Source organism: Miscanthus floridulus, chromosome 16 (genome assembly GCF_019320115.1).
Source record: "Miscanthus floridulus cultivar M001 chromosome 16, ASM1932011v1, whole genome shotgun sequence".
NCBI classification, from domain to species: Eukaryota; Viridiplantae; Streptophyta; class Magnoliopsida; order Poales; family Poaceae; genus Miscanthus; species Miscanthus floridulus.
Window position 1 is genome coordinate 73,616,668 of NC_089595.1, and position 27,045 is coordinate 73,643,712.

The 27,045-nt window shown below is 42.6% G+C and overlaps 1 pseudogene; it reads right to left on the reverse strand.

Moving 5' to 3' along the window:
* On the reverse strand, positions 1–27,045 carry LOC136510831 (uncharacterized; annotated as a pseudogene).

The following is a 27,045-nucleotide window of genomic DNA, read 5'->3' on the forward strand; positions in this document are numbered from 1 at the left end:
TTACACAGGTAATCCATTATCAATTATCATGCTATCATAGGAAGAAGAGTAGTACCTCCTAGCTGTTGTGGTCTGAATAGCTGTCTCTAGGAGCTCAACTTCTAAAGGCATCACCTCCATCACTTGTTCATGTGCTTGAGTTGCTAAAAATTCATCCCTTGCTGCTGTTGCTTGGGTTGCTTCCCTTGCTGCTGCTGCTTGGGCTGCTTCTACTTCTTTTCTTGCTACTGCTTGGGCTGCTTCCCTTGCTGCTGCTACCTTTAGCTCTAGTTCTAGAGCCTCCCTCTTAGCCTTTGCTGCTGCCTCCCTTGCAATAGCTGCTCTGGTCCTTGGAGTTGGTGCTTCCTTAGTAGTGGTACCTTTTTGGCTTTTTTCCTCCCAACCTTGACTGTGGTCTTCTTTGCTCTCTTCCTGCAATAATGATAGGATCAGTTTCATATTGTAATGTAACAAATAAAGAAGAATTGAGAAGATACCTTTTCTTGGTGCTAGTGAGTGGACATTTCTAGCAACCACCTCTATGACCATACTCACTGCAGTTAGGACACCTCACTTTCCTTGTTGCCTTACCACCTGTCTCCTTTGCAGACTTGATCCTATTTTTCCTTAGTCTTCCTGCTTCTCTCTTCTTCTGGCATGGAGGGTGTAGTTTGAACCCTTTGCCTACCTCAGGCCACTGGTTCCTATCAGTGATATTAGGAATGATATGCTCATATGCTGCTTGAAACTTCTGAACTGAATAATACTAATCCATAAATTTGGCCATGTCTGGTTGCCTAGTGCTGGTAATCACAGCCAAGGCACGGGGACATGGTTGACTAGTTATCTGCCACTGTCTACATGTGCAAACTTTGTCAACTAGGTACACAACATGCCTTCTCACTTCTTCATCCTTGTAGATCTCTGTAACCTTAGCCTGATTTGGGTGCCCCTTGGAAATGGTCAGGTGTCCAAGTCCCTTGGATGCTGCATTTAGTTGATGGATGATCCTAGGCAATATACTAGGTGGGAGGTGAAAGGTCCTTGTGTGGTTTTGGTAATTGAGTGACAACCTAGGTGGACTAATTGTGTTTATGTGAGATACACAAGTGATTAGTCGACATGTACATGTATGTGAGCAACATATGCCATGAAGGTTAAAATGGCTTAGAGATGTTGCAAAGCTCACACATGTGATGATGAAGGAGCTCATTGCAAATGAGACAAGACATTGAGTCATGTGATCAAGGTGGAGAAGATCAAGACATGACTTGGCTTGATGGACCGGTTGCAAGTGTGAAGGGCAAGTCGGAGGCTTTGGAGCAATGGTCCGCGTGGCAGTGAAGCTCGAGCAAGACTTGGCGCTGATGGACGAATGCAATGGTGAAAAGCAAGTGAAGTCAAGATCGATGAACCAATATGATCACATGATGATATGAAGTGGATCATATCATTGTTGATCGTGTTGGTGCATGTGTTGCATCGACATTGGAGGAGATGAAATGGAATGCGTAAGGCAAAGGTATAACATAGGGCATTTCATTTCACCGGTCATAGGTGTGTAGAGAAGTTGATGATTAGGTTTAGGATAGATGGCCGTAATATGAAGAGGGACAAACTTGTTTGCATATCAGTCATCTAAGTGCCACTCGAGTGATCTAACTTTGCATCGTTGCTAGGATTGAGTGGCATGGCAAGTTGAGTGGCTAATCATATGGAAAACATTTTGTGAAAATGCTAACACACATACACATGGTGGTATACACTTGGTGGTGTTGGCACATTTACAAAGGAGATGAAGTTGGAGTTGATGTGGATCAACTTGGCGAAGGAACGGAGAGAAGGGTTCAAAACTCCACCGGTGGAGTGTCCGCCCATAGAGTGCGGACAGTCCAACGGTGCCACTGGCACCCTATATAGAAAAGAGAGGTCCCACAGAGTGGACTGGACTCTGGTCACGCAGTGACCGGACGCTGGGTTCCAGCGTCCGGTCAGTGGTGGCAGACAGCGTGCTGGCGTCGGTCATCGATCGGACATTGGCGCTAGAAGTGATAGGACACTGGCTGTGTGCATCCGGTCAGGGTGACGTGTGGTGACATAGGCAGAGCAGAGAAGCTAGAAGTGACTGGACGCTGGTGCTGCGTTTGATCACGACCAACTGGACGCGTCCGGCCATGTCTGGTACCTTACTAGAAATGACCGGACGCTGGGGTTGCTGCGTCCGATCAGTTCAAGCTGCTACGTCCGATCGACAGATGACCGTTGAGATCGGGCGAACAACATTTGAAGGAGGGAACACGTGGCATGCATCGCACAACCGGACACTGAGGTCCAGCGTCCGGTCGATCGGACCGGAGCATCCAGGTCGTCCCGACTTTTGCCCAATGAAGGGGTAACAACTCTATTTGTTCGTGGAGTTATAAATAGAAGCCATGGTCAGCCTTAGGCCAGTAGCTGAGCACACTAGAGCCTTGGTGGCTTATGTAGTAGTACTTGATAGTGATCATTCGATTGTGTGAGAGAGTGATTCTAGTGCGATTGCATCATGAGGTTGCATCGAGTGGCACTAGATGATCGAGTTGCAAGCTAGTGGTGCTTGTTACTCTTGGAGGTTGCCACCTCCTAGATGGCTTGGTGTTGGTCTCCGTCGAAGCCCGCAAGAAGCTTGTGTGGTGCTCCGTAGAAGAGCTTTGTGAGGGGCATTGTGCTTGCCCTGCGTGAGCCATGAAGAGCAACTCTAGTTGAGCGTGTCATTGAGCTACCCTCACTTTCGAGGTAGGTTCTTGTGGTGCCCAATGTGTAGGCTTGGCGGGTGATGCCAATTAGCCATCGAACCACCAAGTGAACGGTCGACACAATGGGGACATAGCGTGTTGGCAAGCACGTGAACCTCGGGAGAAAAATCATCGTGTCAACCTTGTTCTTCCCGTTGGTTTGCATCCTTGTTACACAAGCTTATAATTACTTTCATATACATTGTGCTTGTGTAGTTGCTCTTGTAATTAGTTAGCTTGTGTAGCTTACTTGTTACCTTCTTGCTTGTGTAGCATAGAAGTAGCTCTCTTGTGTGGCTAATTAGGTTTGTGTAACCTTGTTAGTCACTTTGCTTAGTTTGTGTAGCTAAGTATTTGCGCTCTCTAATTTGGCATTGGTTGCCTTATTATTGAGCATTGCTAGTGAGCTTAGTTGGCTTTGTGCTTTTGCTTACTAGCATGTGTAGGAGCTCCCTTGTTGCTTAAAGTACTAGTGGCATAGGTTTGTGTGACCTTGCTCCTAGAATTGGTTATGTGAGCTCTAGCTAGTCCGTCATCTTTGTTTCTTAATTAGTATCTTTGGAAGGTGCTAGAGAACATAGATAGAGGGGTGTAGTCTTGGCTAGACCGATAGTCTTTATCACTTGTTTCGGTTAGCCAACACAATTAATTTTAGAAAGGACTATTCACCCCCCTCTAGTCCGTCATCTTTGTTGCTTAATTAGTATCTTTGGAAGGTGCTAGAGAACATAGATAGAGGGGTGTAGTCTTGGCTAGACCGATAGTCTTTATCACTTGTTTCGGTTAGCCAACACAATTAATTTTAGAAAGGACTATTCACCCCCCTCTAGTCCGTCATGTCGACCCTACAAGTGGTATCGGAGCTAGGTCTCTTATTTGTGGTCTTCACCGACCCGAGAGGATGGCGTCTAGTGGGCTAGATGTTTGCGAGACACATTTTTGATGACACAAACTTTGCATTTTGGAAAAATCACATGCTTGATCATTTTCGTGCAAAGGGATCTAAGTTTTGGTGGATTGTCACTAGTGGTCTCACCCATGTCTTGGACCATAGAAATCTCACCAAAGCTCAAAGAGTTCTCTATAAACTTAATGCACATGCTTGTTGTTTTCTAATGGATGCATTGAGTTTTGATTTGATGAAACAAGTAAACTACACGGGGACCACACGTGAGATATGGGAGTCCATCAAGCGCACCTTCGGTGATTCCTCCACATGGGATGATGGCAAATTCAAGAAGGAGGATGAGCCCAAGAATGAGGCGCATGAGTGTGTTGAGCATAATCATAATTTGGTGATTGTGGAAGATTGCTCCACCTCATGGTCAAGTGATGATGATGATGATCGATCTACTACAAGTTCACTTGACAAGGTTGATGATAATGCCACAAGTGTTGTAAGTGATGATGCTACCCATGCACACTTGATGGTGATGATGGTTCATGCTCAAGCCATGATGAAGATGCTACTACAAGCTCTCCAACTATATCACCACATTGCTTCATGTCACAAGGTGACCAAGGTAACAAATGATAATGTGGCTGATCATGTTGATTCATATGATGAGCTTGTTAGTAGACTTGCTAGCATGACCATGTCTTTAGAAAATGAGAAAGCTAAAACATTGAAATTAGAAAATGAAAACTCATTTCTAAAGAACTCTTGTGAAGAACATAAGAAATTACTTGATGCTTATAAATCTTCACATGATGAGCTAAAATTGAATCATGAGACACTACTTGCATCTCATGATGAATTATTAGAACAACATGCTTCTCTCATTAAAATGTTTACAAAGAAACTTAAAAATAATGAGAGCTCATCACATGGATCAAATGATAAATCACAAATTGTTGCTAACCCTTGTGATGTAGGCAAGAAGCATGTATCCACCTCTTGTGATGATTTGTTAGACATGCCATGTTCTTCACAAATAGACGCTTGTTCTACTTCTATGTCTTGTGAGACTAACATTTTGAAGGAGAACATTGAGCTCAAAAGTGAGGTGAAGAAATTGAGCAACAAGTTAGAGAGGTGCTACAACTCAAAAATGGCCTTTGAGCACATGTTGAAGACTCAAAGAAACTATGGTGACAAGTGTGGCCTTGGCTTCAAGAAGAAGATAACAAAGGGCAAAAGAAAGAGAGAAAAAAAGATGAAGAAGCTACAACAAAGAAAGCTCTCTCATACCATGTGCTACCAGTGTCATGAAGTGGGACACCTTGCAAATGGTTGCCCTAACATTGAGAAGCTCAAGAATATAAAAGAAGAAGAGAGGATAAAGCATGTCAAGTGCTTCAAGTGCCGCACTTGGGGCCATCTTACCTCAATATGCCCAACCAAGCAATTGGTGAAGCAACAAGTGAAGCCTCAACCAAAGCCACAAGTTGAGCAAGAGAAGACACCCCAAGTTCAAATCAAGATCAACCATGGAGATGGTGGTGATTTGATGATAAAGAAGAAAACAAGAAGGGATGGAAAGGCAAGGCATCCAATGTAAACTCATGATGCCAAGATGATGAGCAAGAATGAAGATGAGAAGAAAGATTATGCTCACATCAAGTGCTTTAAGTGTGGAAGTATGGGACACTTTGCCTCTAAGTGTCCTACCAAGCTTGAGAAGAAGGCTTAAGCAATCCATGAGAGGCAAGGCAATGAGAAGCACCATATGAGCAAGGACGAGAAGGCTCAATCAAAGAGAAAGTGCTACTCATGTCGGGAAAGGGGACACATGGCACATTCATGTCCCCTAGGTAAAACTTCTAAGCCTATTTCAATTGATGATGATTCTATGCTTAGGAAGGATGATAATGGTACCTCTATGGTTGCTATTGCAAAACATCCCGCTATTCATACTAAGGCTATGCCAAAGTATGTTGCTCCCAACTTGAGAGGATCCCAAACTTGTTTGGGTATCGTCAAAAAGTGGATGATAGATTGTAGGTACCATCGGCATTGGAGACTTGATTCAATTGATTTCATATTGATCATTATATGTTGAGTCAAGATATGAAGCCTAGTGCGCATCCAAATCCAATGTCAAGTGAAAATTGAGTGAAGTCCAAGTGCTATCAACATATAAGTGTCATATTTAAGTTGTTGGTGATTCATTGGATATATTTGATGACTTGCAAATAATTGAGTTGAAGCTTGCTAGTTGGATGATCATGAGCTAACCATGGTATATCTCTTGTTGATCATTTCATTTGGGTGCATATGAGTTGATTGAATTGGATAAATATGCAATGTTGCTTGCTATGAGTTGATTGAATGGATAATTGATTAAGTAATCAAGGTTGGATTGATTTATATTGGATAAATTCATGAGATGACTTTTAGTAAGTGACTTGAATAGATATGTCTTATGGAAGTATTCAAACAAGTTAGTTTCAAGTTTGATTCACATTTGATGAAGTATAGCTCAATTGTTGAAATCTGTCCTATATTGAAAATCTGAGTGAGCTGTGATCTTAGCCATGTTTGAGTAATCAAAACTTATTTGATTGGCATAAAAATTGATGTACATGCTCTAGACTTATGGTATAAGATGCTGTACAATTTTCATGAGAATTGGATAAGAAATGCTTTGGTTTTGGAGTGGATCTTGTCAGCTATAGTGCAGTTGTTTTCAGCATATAACAGTGGTGGAAGAATTGAAATCTGGTAGCAATCTAAAGTCAAATGAAGCTCACATTTTTACAGCTGCTAGATAACTTAGTATTGCACACATCCACCAAATTTAGTGGTATTTAGATTTGTACTTTGGGAGATATGCTTATTTCTTTGAAGGGTACAGAATCTGCCAGAAAAGTAACAAATGTTGGATTGATCTAGAGTCACTTTGATTGAAAGGTCCTCAAGTTGAAAACATGTTTATAAGTAATTGAGGTACCTAAGTTTGATTTTGAGATGATCTAGAAGCATGACAAGCAAAGAGTACAAGGCTATTTGATTATGGAGTGTACTTTGCACACTTTTAGTACTCAAGATAAAGATGAAGCTGAAGTTTTAGATATGATTGAAAATCTTTTGGTAAAAAGAAAAGGACTTAAACAAGTAGAAAGAAAAGGACTTAAAGAATGAATCAAGGTTACTCATCAAGTTAAGTCCATCACTTGTGTAACACTCCAGGTGTTTGTCTTCCACATTTGCACTTGCATTTCATGAACATGAGCATCATTCATCCATTCATGAGCTTATATTGCATGAAACATGTTTTCGAAACATTGCAACATATTGTTATATTTCATGTGTGTTTGTTTTATGAAATGAATAGTGTGCAACACTCAAGTGCAACATGTGCAACTCACTTTAGTGAAACATGGTTAGTTAGTACTATGCAACAAAATCATGAAACATGTGAAACATGACTTTGAAACAAAGGTAACATTTCACTTGTTTTTCCTTATTTCAATGTTGTGATGCTTGATTTTGGTGTGACCAATGTGTGGTGTGGCTAATAATCCTCTTAAGCAACTTAGTTATACTTAGAATGTCATTAGAAATAATGTTCATGTTGATCATTTTGCCTAATTAGGTTTCCAAGTCATGGTTTGACTACTTTAGACCCCTAGAGCTCCTGGGTTTGACTATTTAAAAAGTGTAGCTTAGATTGTTTGCATGTCTAAGCAACCTAAATAAAAGTTGTAGCAAATTTTATGAGGAACAAACTTTGTTTAGAAGCCAAGTCATGAAAAGGAGCAGAACATGTTCAAATAGGGCCCACAAGCCTGAGATCAGTGCTGTTTCAACACTTAGAAAATTTCTAAGTGTTGGAATTGCTTTCTAGTTTCATGAAGACGACTTTGGAACCTTGTAGATGGAAATCCATGGCGAATTAGCTCGAGCTCATGTTGAGTCATTTGGAGTACTCACTTAGCTCTATCACGTAGTCCAACTGGATTAGAATTTGGCTGAGCCAATTAGGAGTTATGCAGCGTTGAAAATCGCCTGTCAGTCGGTTCACTTGGTAACTGAATTGGATTTTCAGACTTGCTACAGTGACCGGCCGGCAGCAGAGCCTGGCCACCGCGTGGACGCCATGCTCTCGGCTGGCCCTGACCACACTGTGCGCTGGCCGGCATGAAGAGGAGGACACCTACTGCCTCTCAGCTTGCCCGCACGCGCTCTACCTCCCACTCGCTCTCTCGCAACGCTGCTGCTCGCCATTGCCGACGCCACTCGCTTTGCCACCGCAACTTGCCTTCGACGCTGTGCTGTTGGCTAATCTGTCTCTGCCATCACCACATCTTCTTCCACTCCACCTCCCAGACCTCTCGCTCTACTCCCTTGAACCGTTGGTAAGGCACATTTTGATTTCCACCATCGGAGACTTCACCGGAGCACGCCGTGCTTGCGGTTCACATGGCCGTGGCACTCCACCGCACCACGCACTGCCTCTTCCTCTGGTCTGGCATCACACTAGCTTGCTGATGCTCTGGTAGGAATAGCTCTAGATGCTACCAAGTGTGCACCTAGGAATGCCCCGGTGCACCTCACCGTGTCCGCCATGGCCGCAAGCACGAGCTCGTCGTGGCCGACCGCCTTGAACCTTTCTTGCCTCTTCTAGCGCACGCATGAGGACCCTTATGAGCCGTAGTATCTACCTCGAAGACATAGTCCTCAGATTTGCCGGCACTGAGCCGAAACAGCCATGCCGCCGTGATTCTCGGGGCACCGCCGTGTGACCGTGCGCGTGGCCAAGTTCACTGGCGCTACCCTAGCCGCCCTTACCTTAGGTTATCTCTATGTTAGGTCTCTCGGTAACTCTAGCATCTTTTGCTGGGTGATACCGTGGCTGGAGTTGGCCGGCGTGCCATTGGGCGTCCTCGCTGTCCGCCATGGCCGCCGCCATCCATGCTCCGAGGGGCCATTCGTCGTGCTCTGTACATCCCTCAACGCGGTTGAGCTCGAAGATGGTGACGGTGGTGACGCAACCACCTGAGCCCTCTGCGCCAGCGAGGAAAAGCTCGCTGGAGCACCGCGGCAGTCCCTCCCCTATTTCTGTTTCACTGCCATGTGGGCCCTGCTGACATGTGGACCCCGCGTGACAGTGACTGCGTATTTAAAGGCTAGCTCAATTATTCCAGAATTGATTGATGTTTTGTAAAAATTGTATCTCTAGTTTTATAAATCCAAACTTGGTGGTTCTAATTTTTTTAGGATCATAGTGAAGTCTAGTATTTAGGAAAAATATGACATGAACACTTGTAGTGGAATTTTTGGATGAATTAAATAGGAACTTGAAATGTGTTTTTAATTGCATGCAAATTTGTTTAAATTATATGTTGAGTTCCTTTGCTCCAAAAATTATGAAATTTTGTTAGTAAGCTATTCTTGCTTAGTAGAAGCTCTGGTAAAAAATTGAGAATCATTGCATGTATGGTTTTTGAGTTATAGATTTTCCTTTTATCATTGAATGATCCTTGTGTGAATTTTGTTAATTTACCTAGGAATCCCATGACCATGAAAATTTGTGAGGAATGTCCTAGTACCTTAAGGATGTTAGGAAAAATATAAAATCTGTTGCTTGACACTTTTCACTAAGGTTTCCTAATTATGTCATTTTAAGCCTTTATGTCTTGTTATTTTTGTGTAGGATGTTATACTTGCTCAAATGATGTGAAATTTTTATAGTAGTCTACTTGGAGCATGTGGTACCTACTGAAATTTTTGTAGATTAAATGGTGTAGTTTTCATATATGTTTACCATTTCCCCTAATTAATTAAATAAATAAAGAAAGGCATTAAAATAAATGAATTGGTGGCGAACACTTTACTTTCTGGTGTTCTTGTGACATGTGTGATAAGTGAGTAGAGTTGGTTTTATCCAATTAGTTGTTTGCCACATAAGTTAATAAATATTTTTGGGCATTATGTCTTTCTGGACAGTTCTTGAGACTTTACAAAGTTCCCCATGATATTTTGGTTTGCTAGTGAATACAAAAGTTGTAAATAACTTATGTATCTAGCTCCTGTCAAAATTTGGTGGCATTTGGCTTAGTAGTTTAGGAGCTACAGTTGTTCAAAGTTAGATCCCAGAGTTGCTTGTTCTCTGTCTTGTTTGGACCTGATCATGTAATTCTATAAATTCGACCTAGTAAAGTTGGAATCATGCCTTGAGGTCTAAAAATGAATTGTAGGTAATTTCATAAGCTTTCCAAATTGTCTTGTTGCATGTCATTTGGAATTGTAGATCTTCAGTTATGGTCAATTTACCATACGCTGTATAGTCTCTGTTTCGCTAAAATATGAATGTTTGTGTGCATGCTTTGTTGCAATGTTCTTGTTGATTGTTAGGTGCTAGCCTAACTTGAGAATATGCTTAGATGCAGGTGCTAGGTCCTTAACTAAAGATGAGCAATTGTACATTAGATTGTATAGACTTGGTAAGTTAAAGTGATTTGAATAGAGCCTAAGTCAAAAAATACGGACTGCAGTAAGCCTGTGCATGCCCCGAGCATCCATAACTTCGTTCATGTGCATCCATGGTATTTATCTTGCACATTTATGCAATAGGTGTGCCGGAGGGAGTGATGCTGTTGGAGTTCGAGGGAGCCAACCAGGAGGAGGAGCTTGAGGTGTAGGAAATCGACGAAGCAGCCACCGAGGAGGAATTGCCCGAGTGCCCTGACCACCAACCGTCCTCTTTCCTAAAAGGCAAGCCCCAGAGCATATTAAGTCTCCCATGTTTTTATAAATACCTTGAGTATCTTTTATTCGTTGATGATGCATTAAGTATCGGAATTAGTTGGAACCAATTGTTGCATTATATATCCATCCTTGTCCAGATATCGCACTGGAATCCTATTTAAGTTTAGGAACGGGTTAAATGCTTAGCCATGCTTAGTGCGGTAGAAGTCAGGTGATTTCCTGTCACCTGCGAGCTTTAGGATGAGGTGGATCACGGTTGGCTATATTTGCTATCGTGAAAAAGAACCATGTTAATAATGAATTAAGACCGAGTGGAGTCTTGTGTAGGTTTGGACATAGTGACTCCGTCTATGTCGTTTAAGGACCGATACGCTGTACGTCCTTATGTCATATTGAACGCAGCCTAACACTTAGCTGTCCGGATAAGTTGTTCCGACCATGAAGCCTAGTAGCTCGATTCAGGCTAGGGACACGAGCAGGGGTCCGCAATCTGGATGGAAGTAAGGATGTGTGGGGAGCCATTGGCGTAAGCCCAAGGGCGGGTTAAGTCACCGAGCACGCATGGCAGAGTGGTTCTCTGATTTTGCGGCACTGTTTGGACTCGCAACTCCTGAATTATACCAACGGTGACTTGTTTGTGACCCTAACGGGGGAAGCAAGGTTTGTGTTAGGTATACCCCTCTAGCTGGATAGGAATTGATTCGAATCGCTGTCTCTCTCGGATAGTGAGAACTTGACTGAGCAGTGGCAACGTAGATTCAATTAATTTAATGATATGGTTAAATGGATGATGATGATAATGTTGCCACGATTTATACCTGCTATGGTTATTAATGTTTGCATCTTAATTAAATGGTTGCTTAGTACAGGTGCTAATATAGATGACAGGTTAATGGTTAAAAGTCACTACTAGCTCAGGTTAAGAGTTGATCATTATTACTTATGCTTTTTCGCAAAAAGAAAGTGTCAGCCAGATCCACTAAATTAAGCTATGCATGATCCTTGGTGTCATTTGTTTTGGTTTTCGACGGGTAAGTCTAGCTGAGTTCAGGTTGCAAATGAAGTTCAGGTTGCATGCCCACTAAATGAAGCTGGCAAGGCAATGGCAGCCCAGCACAAGTTTAGGTTGCATGCCCGCAAATATCACCGTAGGGCGGATGCATGTCGGCGAGCTCAGCAAGAAGTAGATGATATTCGAGGTATTGCAAATTATCGCCTGCAGCAGTGGGGTCAAACAGCACGCGAGAGAGATGAGCTTCATAACCAGCTTATGAACCTCACCCTAGAGAGATGAGGCAGCACAAGAGTTGGATTGTGTGACCCATCATAGAGATGTAGCTTTAGAGTTAGCAGAAGAAAGACATTGGGGCTGGATCATGGTTAACCACAACGCCTTTCAAAGGGAGCATGAGCTCCAAGAGCAGCTTGAAGAGCTTCAGGTTGAACACCATCAACTAAACAACCATCTATTTCCTATTCCTCACCCCATACCAAGGTATCCTAATGTGGGTGGATCTCAAGTGATTGTGGCCGATGAAGAAGAAGAGGACGTGTAGATGGATGACAATGTAGCTAAACCTACAAATGAAGAAGAGGAGGAAATTCCAGAAGAAGTCCAAGGTTTCTCCGATGTGGATAGCAATCGCTTCAATGAGTAGTTAGTTAGCAAGTCTCACTAGTTTAAGCTTTTGCAGTCATTGGTGTAATGGACTTAGTGCTATGACTGATGTGGATGTACCTTTTTAATTCGAACTTGGCATGAATGTACTTAAATCTGCTCCCTTCTAGATGCGTACCTTGTTGGTTAAGCTTAAAACTTGTCATGTTGGAATGCACTGCGTATGGCGCTAGTAATCAAATTGACGATGTGGTGATTGGAGAATGAATTATTGCCTCTGTTTATTGTATGAAGTTTTCGTTCTCTCCAGTAAATTCAGTTTGGCGTAATTACATGGTTCCCCTCCAATGTGCTAACATCATCAATAATTGCTGGTTGCGCATTGTTGCAGATGCCTCGCACTTGTTCCACTAGTGCGACTAGTGATGATGACGATCTTCCACCACCACCACCACCCACACCAACAGAATTGATGGCAATTCTTGTGAAAGGACATCGCACTATGGCTGAGGCTCTCCGCATGATTGAAAATCATGATGGTCGTGGTGCACACCAAGGACCAGAACCAAATCAGTATAGCGACTTCAAAGATTTTCTTGACACTAAACCACCAATCTTCAAGGAGGCTGAAGAGCCTCTCCAAGCTGATGAGTGGTTGAACACTCTCGAGCAGAAGTTTCGTCTGCTTTACTTGACTAAGGTGCTGAAGACTGAGTATGCATCTCACCAACTGCATAGGCCAGCTGGTATTTGGTGGAGTCATCATTGGTCCACTATGCCCGCTAATGCCCAAATCACTTAAGATCAGTTCAAGTTTGCTTTCAGGGGAAATTATATTCCTCTTAGTGTCATGGCAATCAAGCATATAGAGTTCATGAAGCTGACCTAGGGGAACAAGAGCTTGAATGAATACCTATAGGCTTTCAATAACCTTGCAAGGTATGCTACTGAGTTTGTTGACACTGATGCCAAAAAGATCGCTAGTTTCAAGCGGGGACTTAGCCCCAAATTGACGAAGACCATGGGAAATTGCAAGTGTGCTCATTTTAATGAGTTTGTGAGTGATGCTTTATCGCAAGAGAACAACAATACTGTATATGCTGCTTTGAAGAATCATAAGAGGGCCTATGAGGTGGGTGCCTCACAATCCAAGGCTCCAGTCACACAGAGGGCTCCATTCCGTCCTCCAGCATCAACTGCTAAGTTTTGCCCACCGCTGAAGAAGAATCTAGGCAAGACTAGGTTTTGCAAGGCATTTACAGTTGCTCTTCCCAAGGGCACTACCAGTCAAGGCAGTTCCAATGTTCTACCAAGCAACATGCCATGCTGGAACTGCAATAAGCCAGATCACTAGTCGAGGAAGTGTCCTTACCCCACGAAGAATAACTACCAAGGTGGCTATCAGGGATAGGTGAACCACACTAATATTGCTGATATCCCGTTAGGAGAGGTAGTAACTGCTAGTAAGTTCCTGGTTGATCAACACCCTATAGTTGTACTATTTGATTCGGGTGCTTCGCATTCTTTTATTAGTCCCATATTTGCATCCAAGTTTATGCATAAAACATACACTATTGAGGGTGAGGGTTATTGTATTAGGGCTGCTAGTGGTACTATCCCAACCAAGCTGGTAGTTGGGGACATGCAATTTGAAATAGAGGGGCAAAGTTATCAGGTTAATCTGGTAGTGTTACCGGGGCTGGGTATCGATGTGATATTAGGAATGAATTGGATGAGCAATCATGGAGTGCTTATTGATACCTCGACTAGAGTAGTCATGCTTAGAGATCCTGGTAATCAAGAGGGTTTTCTAGTACAGCTACCCAAGGACATCAATCTTTCTTGTATGGCTAATGCGGTGCAAGCAAAGGCTATGGTAGATATCCCTATCGTGTGTGATTTTCTGGATGTTTTTCCTGATGATTTGCTCGGATTACCCCTGAATCGAGATGTGGAGTTCAAGATAGAGTTGCTGCCTGGTACAACACCCATCTCCAGAAGGCCTTATAGGATGCCTCCCAATGAACTAGCCAAACTTAAGACCCAGTTGAATGAACTTCTAAAGAAAGACCTTATCCGTCCTAGTTCATCTCCGTGGGGGTGCCTAGCTATCTTTGTAAAGAAGAAGGATCAATCACTACACATGTGTGTAGATTATAGGCCCTTGAATGCAGTTACAATCAAGAATAAGTACCCTTTGCCACACATAGATATCTTATTTGATCAGTTGTCTAAAGCAAAAGTCTTTTCCAAGATTGATTTGAGATCTGGTTATCATCAAATCAAAATTTAGCCTGAGGATGTTCCAAAAACTACATTCTCCACAAGATACGGTCTGTATGAGTACCTTGTTATGTCTTTTGGATTGACCAATGCCCCCACACACTTCATGTATTTGATGAATTCGGTGTTTATGCCTGAGTTGGACAAATTTGTGGTGGTATTTATAGATGATATCCTGGTTTATTCTGAGAATGAAGAAGATCATGTTGAACATTTGCGAGTGGTTATCACTAGATTATAGGAACACCAGCTTTATGCAAAGTTCAGCAAGTGTGAATTCTGGCTTCGTGAGGTACCTTTTCTCAGACACGTGTTGTCCGATGGTGGAATTATGGTGGATCCCACCAAGGTGCAAGAAGTGTTGGACTAGAAGGCTCCTATCTCGGTGCATGAGGTTTGGAGTTTTTTGGGATTCGCTGGCTATTATCGTTGCTTCATCCCGGATTTCTCTAAAATAGACAAGCCTATGACTCGGTTGCTGCAAAAAGACATGAGGTTTGTCTGGACTTCTGAGTGTGATGCGGCTTTCCACACCCTGCGAACTCTTCTAACTTCGGCTCTAGTTTTGGCGCAACTGGATATCGAGAAACCTTTTGATGTGTTCTGCGATGCATCAGGTATAGGTTTATGAGGTGTTCTTATGCAAGAGGGTAGAGTCATTGCTTATACCTCTCGCCAACTTTGGAAGCATGAGGTGAACTATCCGACGCATGTCTTAGAACTCGCTGCAGTTGTTCATGCTTTGAAGGCCTGGAGACATTATTTGCTCAGCAATGTGTGCAACATCTATACTGATCATAAAAGCCTTAAGTACATCTTCACTCAACCTGAGTTGAATATGCGTCAGAGAAGATGGCTCGAGTTGATCAAGGATTATAACCTCCAAGTGCACTATCACCCTGGCAAGGCAAACATCGTCGCGGATGCCTTAAGCAGGAAATCTCATTGTCACTCTTTGATTGAAAGTGACTTCCATTTGTCAAAACTCCTACATCCTGCAGTCCTTTACAACATCACTATCAGTTGTACTCTACAGAGTCAAATTATTGAGCTACAGAAGACAGATTTAGATGTGTTCCACATCAAGCATAAGATGAAAGAGCAAGCAACCAAACATTTTTGGGTAGATGAGAATGACATGTTATGGTTCAAGGATAGGTTGGTGGTTTCGAAGGATAGAGAGCTTAGAAATCAAATCATATCCGAAGCCCATTCTTCTAAATTATCTATTCATCCTAGTAGTAACAAAATGTATCATGATTTGAAACCTGGCTTTTGGTGGACCAAGATGAAGAAAGAGATAACTGCTTATGTGGCTAGGTGTGACACTTGTTGTTGAGTCAAAGCGGTGCACATGAAAGCTAGATTGCTTCAGCCACTCTCTATTCTAGGTTGGAAATGGGAGGAGATAAGTATGGATTTTATTGTTGGACTTCCTACTACTCAGAGGAATTTTAACTCCATTTGGGTGATTGTAGACCATTTGACCAAGTCTGCACGCTTCATTCCTGTCTGCATAGATTTTTGTCTAACTAACTATGCGGAGTTGTACTTTAATCAGATAGTCTAACTTCATGGGATACCTCACACTATTGTCTCTGATAGAGGACCACAGTTCACTGCTCACTTTTGGGAGCACTTGCATAGATTATTTGGAACTACGTTAGTAAGAAGCTCTGCCTATCATCCGCAAACCAATGGGCAAACAGAACGAGTGAATCAGATCTTAGAGGATATGCTGAGAGCATGTGTCATCTCGGCTAAGGGTTCATGGGAAAAATTGTTGCCCCTAGCTGAATTCTCTTACAATAATAGTTATCAAGAGAGCATCAAGATGGCACCGTTTGAAGCTTTGTATGGTCGGAAGTGTAGAACTCCGATGAATTGGGTTGAAGCCGGTGAAAGGAGATATTATGGAATTGATTTTGTTCAAGAAGCCGAAGAACAAATCCATACTATCCAAACCCATATGGCCGTAGCTCAAGCTAGGAAGAAAAGTTATGCTGATCGACGTAGAAAACCTATTGTGCTCGAAGTTAGAGACTTCATTTATCTGAAAGTCTCACCCATGAAGAGTGTCCAACATTTTGGTGTGAAGCAAAAGCTTGCGCCGAGATATGTCGGTCCGTTTGAAATCATTGGACAAAGTGGTAAGGTAGCATACAAGATCCAATTACCTCCTGAGATGAGTGCTATCTTCAATGTCTTTCACGTATCCCAATTGAAGAAATGTCTTCGTGTCCCTGAAGAGAGAGTTCCACTGGGGGATATCAAGTTAAAATCAGATTTGACTTTTGAAGAGAAACCGGTCTGAGTAATTGACATTCGTGAGCGAGTGACTCGGAGTCAGGTGGTCAAGTTTTACAAGGTCATGTGGAGTAATCAGGGTAGTGAGCTCGATGCAACGTGGGAAAGAGAAGATTATTTGAGGGACTGTTATAAGGAATTCTATCAACAATGGTACGCTTGTCAAATCTCGGGATGAGATTTTTATAAGGGTGAGGGCTGTAACACCCCAGGTGTTTGGCTTCCACATTTGCACTTGCATTTCATGAACATGAGCATCATTCATCCATTCATGAGCTTATATTGCATGAAACATGTTTTCGAAACATTGCAACATATTGTTATATTTCATGTGTGTTTGTTTTATGAAATGAATAGTGTGCAACACTCAAGTGCAACATGTGCAACTCACTTTAGTGAAACATGGTTAGTTAGTACTATGCAACAAAATCATGAAACATGTGAAACATGACTTTGAAACAAAGGTAACATTTCACTTGTTTTTCCTTGTTTCAATACATGTGATGCTTGATTTTGGTGTGACCAATGTGTGGTGTGGCTAATAATCCTCTTAAGCAACTTAGTTATACATAGAATGTCATTAGGAACAATGTTCATGTTGATCATTTTGCCTAATTAGGTTTCCAAGTCATGGTTTGACTACTTTAGACCCCTAGAGCTCCTGGGTTCGACTGTTTAAAAAGTGTAGCTTAGATTATTTGCATGTCTGAGCAACCTAAATAAAAGTTGTAGCAAATTTGAAGCCAAGTCATGAAAATGAGTAGAACATGTTCAAATAGGGCCCACAAGCCTGAGATCAGTGCTGTTTCAACACTTAGAAATTTTCTAAGTGTTGGAACTGCTTTCTAGTTTCATGAAGACGACTATGGAACCTTGTAGATAGAAATCCATGGTGAATTAGCTCGAGCTCATGTTGAGTCATTTGGAGTACTCACTTAGCTCTATCACATAGTCTAACTAGATTAGAATTAGGCTGAGCCAATTAGGAGTTATGTAGCGTTGAAAATCGCCTATCAGTCGGTTCACTTGGTAACTGAATTGGATTTTCAGACTTGCTACAGTGACCGGCCGGCAGCAGAGCCTGGCCGCCACGTGGACGCCATGCGCCCAGCTAGCCCTGACCATGCTGCGTGCTGGCCGCCGTGAAGAGCAGGATGCCTGCTGCCTCTCAGCTCACCCGCACGCGCTCTGCCTCCCACTCGCTCTCTCTCGCAACGCCGCTGCTCGCCATTGCTGACGCCGCTCGCTTTGCCACCGCAACTTGCCTTCGATGCTGTACTATTGGCCAATCCATCTCGGCCATCACCGCATCTTCTTCCACTCCACCTCTCGGACATCTCGCTCTTCTCCCTTGAACCGTTGGTAAGGCACATTTTGATTTTCGCCGTCAGAGACTTCACCAGAGCACGCCGTGCTTGCGGTTCATGTGGCCGTGGCACTCCACCGCACCACACGCTGCCTCTTCCTCTGGTCCGGCACCACGCTAGCTTGCTAATGCTCTGGTAGGAATAGCTCTAGATGCTACCGAGCGTGCGCCTAGGAACGCCCCGGTGCACCTCACCGTGTCTACCATGGCCGCGAGCACGAGCTCATCGTGGCTAGCCGCCTTGAACCTTTCCTGCCTCTTCTAGCGTGCACATGAGGACCCTTATGAGCCATAGTATCTACCTCGAAGGCGTATTCCTCAGATTCGCCACCATTGAGCCAGAACAACCATGCCGCCATGATGCTTGGGGCGCTGCCGTGTGACCGTGCGCACGGCCAAGCTCACCGGCGCTACACTAGCCGCCCTTACCTTAGGTTATCTCTGCGTTAGGTCTCTAGGTAACTCTAGCTTCTTTCACTGGGTGATATCGTGGCTAGAGTTGGCTGGCATGCCATCGGGCGTCCTCGCTGTTCGCCATGGCCACCGCCTTCCATGCTCCGAGGGGCCATTCACCGTGCTTCGTACATCCCTCAACGCAGTTGAGCTCAGAGATGGCGACGGTGGTGATGCAACCACCTGAGCCCTCTGCATCAGTGAGGAAAAGCTCACTGGAGCACCGCGACAGTCCCTCCCCTGTTTCTGTTTCATAGCCATGCGGGCCCTGCTGACGTGTGGACCCCGCGTGACAGTGACTGTGTATTCAAAGGCTAGCTCAATTATTCTAGAATTGATTGATGTTTTGTAAAAAATGTATCTCCAGTTTTATAAATCCAAATTTGGTGGTTCCAATTTTGTTAGGATCATAGTGAAGTCTAGTATTTTGGAAAAATGTGACATGAACACTTGTAGGGGAATTTTTGGATGAATTAAATAGGAACCTGAAATCTATTTTTAATTGCATGCAAACTTGTTTAAATTATATCTTGAGTTCCTGTGCTCCAAAAATTATGAAATTTTGTTGGTAAGCTATTCTTGCTTAGTAGAAGCTCTGGTAAAAATTTGAGAATCATTGCATGTATGGTTTTTGAGTTATAGATTTTCCTTTTATCATTGAATGATCCTTGCGTGAATTTTTGTAATTTATCTAGGAATCCCATGACGATGAAATTTTGTGGAGAATGTCCTAGTACCTTAAGTATGCTAGGAAAAATATAAAATCTATTGCTTGACACTTTTCACTAAGGTTTCCTAATTATGTCATTTTAAGCCTTTATGTCTTGTCATTTTTGTGTAGGATGTTATACTTGCTCAAATGATGTGAAATTTTTATAGTAGTCTACTTGGAGAATGTGGTACCTACTGAAATTTTTGTAGATTAAATGGTGTAGTTTTCATATATGTTTACCATTTCCCCTAATTAATTAAATAAATAAAGAAAGGCATTAAAATAAATGAATTGGTGGTGAACACTTTACTTTCTGGTGTTCTTGTGACATGTGTGATAAGTGAGTAGAGTTGGTTTTATCCAATTAGTTGTTTGCCACATAAGTTAATAAATATTTTTGGGCATTATGTCTTTCTGGACAGTTCTCAGGACTTTACAAAGTTCCCCATGATATTTTGGTTTGCTGGGAATGTGGTGAATACAAAAGTTGTAAATAACTTATGTATCTAGCTCCTGTCAAACTTTGGTGGCATTTGGCCTTGTAGTTTAGGAGCTACAGCTGTTCAAAGTTAGATCCCAGAGTTGCTTGTTCTCTGTCTTGTTTGGACCGGATCATGTAATTCTATAAATTCGACCTGGTAAAGGTTGGAATCATGCCTTGAGTCTAACAATGAATTGTAGGTAATTTCATATGCTTTCCAAATTGTCTTGTTGCATGTCATTTGGAATTGTAGATCTTCAGTTATGGTCAGTTTACCGTACTCTGTATAGTCTCTGTTTCGCTGAAATATGAATGTTTGTGTGCATGCTTTGTTGCAATGTTCTTGTTGATTGTTAGGTGCTAGCCTAACTTGAGAACATGCTTAGATGCAGGTGCTAGGTCCTTAACTAAAGATGAGCAATTGTACATTAGATTGTATAGACTTGGTAAGTTAAAGTGATTTGAATAGAGCCTAAGTCGGAAAATGCGGACTGTCATAAGCATGTGCATGCCCCGGGCATCCCTAACTTCGTTCATGTGCATCCATGGTATTTATCTTGCATATTCATGCAATAGGTGTGCCGAAGGGAGTGACGCTGCTGGAGTTCGAGGGAGCCAACCAGGAGAAGGAGCCCGAGGTGCAGGAAATCGACGAAGCAGCCGCCGAGGAGGAATTGCCCGAGTGCCCTGACCACCAACCGTCCTCTTTCATGAAAGGCAAGCCTCGAAGCATATTAAGTCTCCCATGTTTTTACAAATACCTTGAGTATCTTTTATTCTTTGATGATGCATTAAGTATAGGAATTGATTGGAGCCAATTGTTGCATTATATATCCATCCTTGTCCAGATATCGCACTGGAATCCTATTTAAGTTCAGGAGCGGGTTAAATGCTTAGCCATGCTTAGTGCGGTAGAAGTCAGGTGATTTCCTGTCACCTGTGAGCTTTAGGATGAGGTGGATCACGGTTGGCTATATTTGCTATCGTGGAAAAGAACCATGTTAATAATGAATTAAGACCGGGCGGAGTCTTGTGTAGGTTTGGACATAGTGACTCTGTCTGTGTTGTTTATGGACCGATATGCCGTACGTTCTTATGTCATATTGAACGTAGCCTAACACTTAGCTGGCCGGATAAGTCATTCTGACTGTGAAGCCTAGTAGCTTGATTCAGGCCAGGGACACAAGCAGGGGTTTGCAATCTGGATGGAAGTAAGGATGTGCGGGGAGCCAGTGGCGTAAGCCAAAGGGCGGGTTAAGTCACCGAGCACTCATGGCAGAGTGGTTCTCTAATTTTGTGGCACTGTTCGGACTCGTGACTCTTGAATTGTACCAACGGTGACTTTTTTGCGACCCTGGCGGGGGAAGCAAGGTTTGTGTTAGGAATACCCCTCTAGCTAGGATAGGAATCGATTCGAATCGCTATCTCTCCCGGATAGTGAGAAATTGACTGAGCAGCGGCAACATAGATTCAATTAATTTAACGATATGGTTAAATGGATGATGATGATAATGTTGCCACGATTTATACCTGCTATGGTTATTAATGTTTGCATCTTAATTAAATGGTTGCTTAGTACAGGTGCTAATATAGATGACAGGTTAATGGTTAAAAGTCACAGCTAGCTCAGGTTAAGAGTTGATCATTATTACTTATGCTTTTCCTGCAAAAAGACAGTGTTAGCTAGATCCACTAAATTAAGCTATGCATGATCCTTGGTGTCATTTGTTTTGGTTTTCGATGGGTAGGTCTAGCTGAGTACATTCTCGTACTCAGGGTTTATTCCCTCTTATTGCAGATGACCTTCTATATCAGGGCTTCTGTAAGTATTGTCTCCACTCGGCGGGTGATGAAGACTAGATCACGGGCATGATCTTTGTTTCTCTTATCCAAATGCTTTTGCAGGTTGTGATCAACAAACTAGTATTTGTATTTGAACTCGGGTCTATAAGTTAAACTATTTGCTTCCGCGTACTTTACAACACTTGTTTTGTAATAACAATGACTCTGAGGTGATGTAATCTATTTGCAAACTGTCTGTGAAATGTTGTAACGTATGATATGTTATGTTGAATTACTGTGATCTTGGTTGTATGCAAGTTGGTTTGAAATCCTTCGAGGTTTCAGTTGACTACCGGGTTTATATGGGCTCAAGTGCGATAATTTGATCATTTCGGTGATTGTTTTTGTACTTGTGCTCTTATAAATTGGTCAGTTCTGTGACAACTTGGATCAATCAATCAAGTTATTTCAAGTAAGTGTCAAGAATGGTTCTTAGAGAGAGGTCACTTCTCTCTAGTGTAGGGGCTTGCCGCCTATGTGTAGGTGAACCAAGTGTGGTACTTGAAAGGCTAAAATGGAAGTGATGATCCGAGGAACATTTGAGATGCTTAGTTGAAGCATTCAAAAGGGTTGATCAAGAAAAGCAAGCAACACCCAAAAGAGAGCTAGTCATGATATTTCAAGTGGTATTGTGAAATTGATGCTCTCATGCAAGCAAAGATTAAAAGATAAAGCAAGGCAACCACAACAAGAAAGTGCACTTGATCATAAGTGGTATTTATTTCATATGGGTGAAGAATGGAATTCAACATGGTATCTATTGGTCTTCACCAAGCTTATAATTGGACTTCACATTGCTATTGGAGTTATGAATTAGAATCTATGTGACTATCCTCTACTCCAACATAGCAAAGGTATCATTGTAATGTGCATGATCATTTCATCCCTTACTAGTATGCGGTTAGTGCATATAGTACATGCCTCATAGGATCATACATAACAAATGAAATGTTTAAATTCATAACCTACCACTATTGCTTGAATTATTACTTGATCTAGTGGTTAGTATATGAATTTGTTCATGAGCTAGTGATCCCAAGTACTTGATCTAATTTGGATCGCTAACAAGTGACAAGTACAACGTTGGCAAGATAACCCTTGCAAGAGGTGTGAAGAAGCTTGTCATTGGTTCAAACCGGACTTGAAAGTTGAGGCAAATCAATTTAGTTCAAGTCAACCATAGAAGCTCATGATAGTGATAAGAGTACAAGCACAAGACAACAATGCAAATGGATATCTAGTTCATTTGTTTCAAGTGGTATCTAGACTCAAGTATTTCATCAAGAATCTACAAGTGATGTCTAGATCAACTCACAAGTGATATCCTATAAGTGGTACTCATGAAGATAGCAAATGTTCAAGAAATAATTCTTATTGGATATAATCCAAAAAAGTGGTTCCATATTAGAAGATTCTTTCAAAGTGGTATTCACTTCATACAAGTGGTATCATATCTACACATGATATCAATCATACAAGATGATGGTTCCACAAGTGATCCTCAACTTTAAGTGATCATCAAATGAAGAATGCATCCCTCACCTACAAGAGCTCAAGTGTATTAAACGGATGACCCATGCTATCACATAGGGGGAGGTGGCACACCAATTGATATCTAGATCAAAAATCTTATGTGTGGTATCTCAAGAAGCCCTACACAAGATACAAGTGGTACAAGTTACAAGTGGTATTTACAAATAGTGTCATTCCAATAATCAAGTGATGTCCATAAAAAATGCAAGATTTAAGCCTCAACCAGCTACCCCAAATGCATACCTTTGCATCAATGAGAAGCACACCTTTTATGGAAATTGATGACAAAGGGGGAGAGATTGTACAAAGATATGAAAGCTTTGAGATTGAGATTATACATGGGGGAGAGATAAGATATAAAAGCTCAAAGAAGTAGAGGTTGGACATGGACATGGACAAAGAGGGAGCAACATTGAAGAAAAGAGATGGATCAAAATTCTTGGACAAGAGAAGCACACAAGTAGGGGGAGCAAGCTCATGAACTTTGATTGATTGCATTTGATATGTGCATATTCATGTGCTTGCTTGCATTGCATAAGCTTTCAAATTCAATATGCATGCTTGTGTGGTGTATGCTAGTTGTAGAACTTGAATGATGATTTGATAACTAGCATGCATAAGATGATAGCTAGACACTTGGTATGTTTTTCAAGTAATGCTAGTACCTTGCTTTTAATGTTGATCTCACAAGGTATCTAGTGCTTTTTATTTCCAAGTGATATCTAGCTAAGCATGGTGCTAAGGATGAACTTAAAGGTGAAACTCCGATTGGTACACGCTTTAAAGGTTTATTCTATACACCTTAGCATCATTTGGTAGTAATTACTCTCCCACATTTGCAATCTATGCATATGTGTGAACTTCAAAACAAATACTCTAGCACATATATAGGGGGAGCTAATGCTACCATTTCGGGTTTGTGGTACTTGTCCAAAACATTTACACATGGTAAAATTGCTTGGGCAAGCAACATAAATCCAAAAGAGCTTAATTTCCATATCTTTGTAGAGTTGTCATCAATTACCAAAAAGGGGGAGATTGAAAGGTCCTTGTGTGGTTTTGGTAATTGAGTGACAACCTAGGTGGACTAATTGTGTATGTGAGATACACAGGTGATTAGTCCACATGTACATGTATGTGAGCAACATATACCATGAAGGTGAAAATGGCTTGGAGATGTTGCAAAGCTCACACATGTGATGATGAAGGAGCTCATTGCAAATGAGACATGACATTGAGTCATGTGATCAAGGTGGAGAAGATCAAGACATGACTTGGCTTGATGGACCGGTTGTAAGCGTGAAGGACAAGTCAGAGGCTTCGGAGCAATGGACCGTGTGGCGGTGAAGCTTGAGCAAGACTTGGCGCCGATGGACGAATGCAATGGTGAAAAGCAAGTGAAGTCAAGATCGATGAACCAATATGATCACATGATGATATGAAGTGGATCATATCATTGTTGATCGTGTTCGGTGCATGTGTTGCATCGACATTGGAGGAGATGGAATGGAATGCGCAAGGCAAAGGTATAACCTAGGGCATTTCATTTCATCGGTCATAGGTGTGTAGAGAAGTTGATGATCAGGTTTAGGATAGATGACCGTACTATCAAGAGGGGCAAACTTGTTTACATATCGATCATCTAAGTGCCACTCAAGTGATCTAACTTTGCATCGTTGCTAGGATTGAGTGGCGTGGCAAGTTGAGTGGCTAATCCTTTGGAAAACATTTTGTGAAAATGCTAACACACATACACAGGGTGGTGTTGGCACATTTACAAAGGAGATGAAGTTGTTGTTGATGTGGATCAACTTGGCGAAGGAACGAAGAGAAGGGTTCAAAACTCCACCGACGGAGTGTCCACCCATAGAGTGTGGACAGTCCGACGGTGCCACTAGTGCCCTATATAGAAAAGAGAGATCCCACAGAGTGGACCAGACTCTGGTCATGCAGTGACCGAACACTGGGTTCCAGCGTCCGGTTAGTGGTGGCAGACAACGTGCTAGCGTCGGTCATTGATCAGACTGTTGGAGCTAGAAGTGATCGGACACTGGCTATGTGTGTCCGGTTAGGGTGACGTGTGGTGACGTAGGCAGAGCAGAGAAGCTAGAAGTGACCAGACACTGGTGCTGCAGTCCGATCACGACCAACCGGACGTGTCCGGTCATGTCTGGTACCTTACTAGGAAACTACCGGATGCTGGGGTTGCTGTGTCTGGTCAGTTCAAGCTGCTACATCCGGTTGACAGATGACTATTGAGATCGGACGAACAAAGTTTGAAGAAGGGGACACATGGCGTGCATCGCATGACCGGACGCTGAGGTCCAGTGTCTATTCGATCGGACTAGAGCTTCCGGTCGTCCCGACTTTTGCCCAGCGAAGGGGTAACGGCTCTATTTATTCATGGGGTTATAAATAGAAGTCATGGCCGGCCTTGGGCTGGTAGCTGAGCACACTAGAGCCTTGGTGGCTTGTGTAGTAGTGCTTGGGAGCCCTCCATCTCACATATACTGGATAGTGATCATTTGATTGTGTGAGAGAGCGATTCTAGTGTGATTGCATCGTGAGGTTGCATCGAGTGGCACTAGGTGATCGAGTTGCAAGCCAGTGGTGCTTGTTACTCTTGGAGGTTTCCACCTCCTAGATGGCTTGGTGGTGGTCTCTGTCGAAGCCCGCAAGAAGCTTGTGCGGTGCTCCAGAGAAGAGCTTTGTGAGGGGCATTGTGCTCGCCCTACGGGAGCCATGAAGAGCAACTCTAGTTGAGCGTGTCATTGAGCTACCCTCACTTTTGGGGTAGGTTCTTGCGGTGCTCGACATGTGGGCTTGGCGGGTGATGCCAATTAGCCGCCAAACCACCAAGTGAGTGGTCGACACAACGGGGACATAGCGTGTTGGCAAGCACGTGAACCTCGGGAGAAAAATCATCGTGTCAACCTTGTTCTTCCCGTTGGTTTGCATCCTCGTTACACAAGCTTGTAATTACTTTCATATACATTGTGCTTGTGTAGTTGCTCTTGTAATTAGTTAGCTTGTGTAGCTTACTTGTTACCTTCTTGCTTGTGTAGCATAGAAGTAGCTCCCTTGCGTGGCTAATTAGGTTTGTGTAACCTTGTTAGTCACTTTGCTTAGTTTGTGTAGCTAAGTATTTACGCTCTCTAATTTGGCATTGGTTGCCTTGTTATTGAGCATTGCTAGTGAGCTTAGTTGGCTTTATGCTTTTGCTTACTAGCATGTGTAGGAGCTCCATTGTTGCTTAAAGTACTAGTGGCATAGGTTTGTGTGACCTTGCTCCTAGAATTGGTTAGGTGAGCTCTAGCTAGCCCGACATCTTTGTTGCTTAATTAGTATCTTTGGAAGGTGCTAGAGAACATAGATAGAGGGGTGTAGTCTTGGCTAGACCGATAGTCTTTATCACTTGTTTCGGTTAGCCGACACAATTAATTTTAGAAAGGACTATTCACCCTCCCTCTAGTCCTGCCATCTCGACCCTACAGGAGGGCCCTTGAAATTTTGTTCCTTTTGGCAAACAAGACCATTATCTTCTCTCTGATTGCATCTACCATGCAATGCACAGGAAGGTCTTTGTGCTCTTTGATCTAAGAATTACATGATTCTACTAAATTGTTGTTGATATAGTCACACTTGATGTGTTCTGAGAATTTACTTCTAGCCCACAGAAAAGGATGATTCTCTATCAGCCATTTCTGCACATCTGGACTAGCTTGGAAGACTTTATCAAAAAAGTACTTGAATTTGTGTGGTGAGTAAGCTCTAGCTGTAGGCCACATATTTTTGCCATACACATCACCTGTGTAGTATTTCTTCATTGTTCTCCATTAAGTGCCTGAAACATTCTCTCATCTCTACTTGTGGAAATACTAGTCTAACAGCTGACTCCAACCCCTTACATGCATCAGTGCAGATAGCTAGCTTATCCATGGGTCCAATGGCCTTCCTAAGTTGCTCCATAAACTAGACTCAGTTTTCCTTTGTCTCTGACTCAAACAATCCAAAGGCTAGAGGAAACATCCAATTGTGGCCAT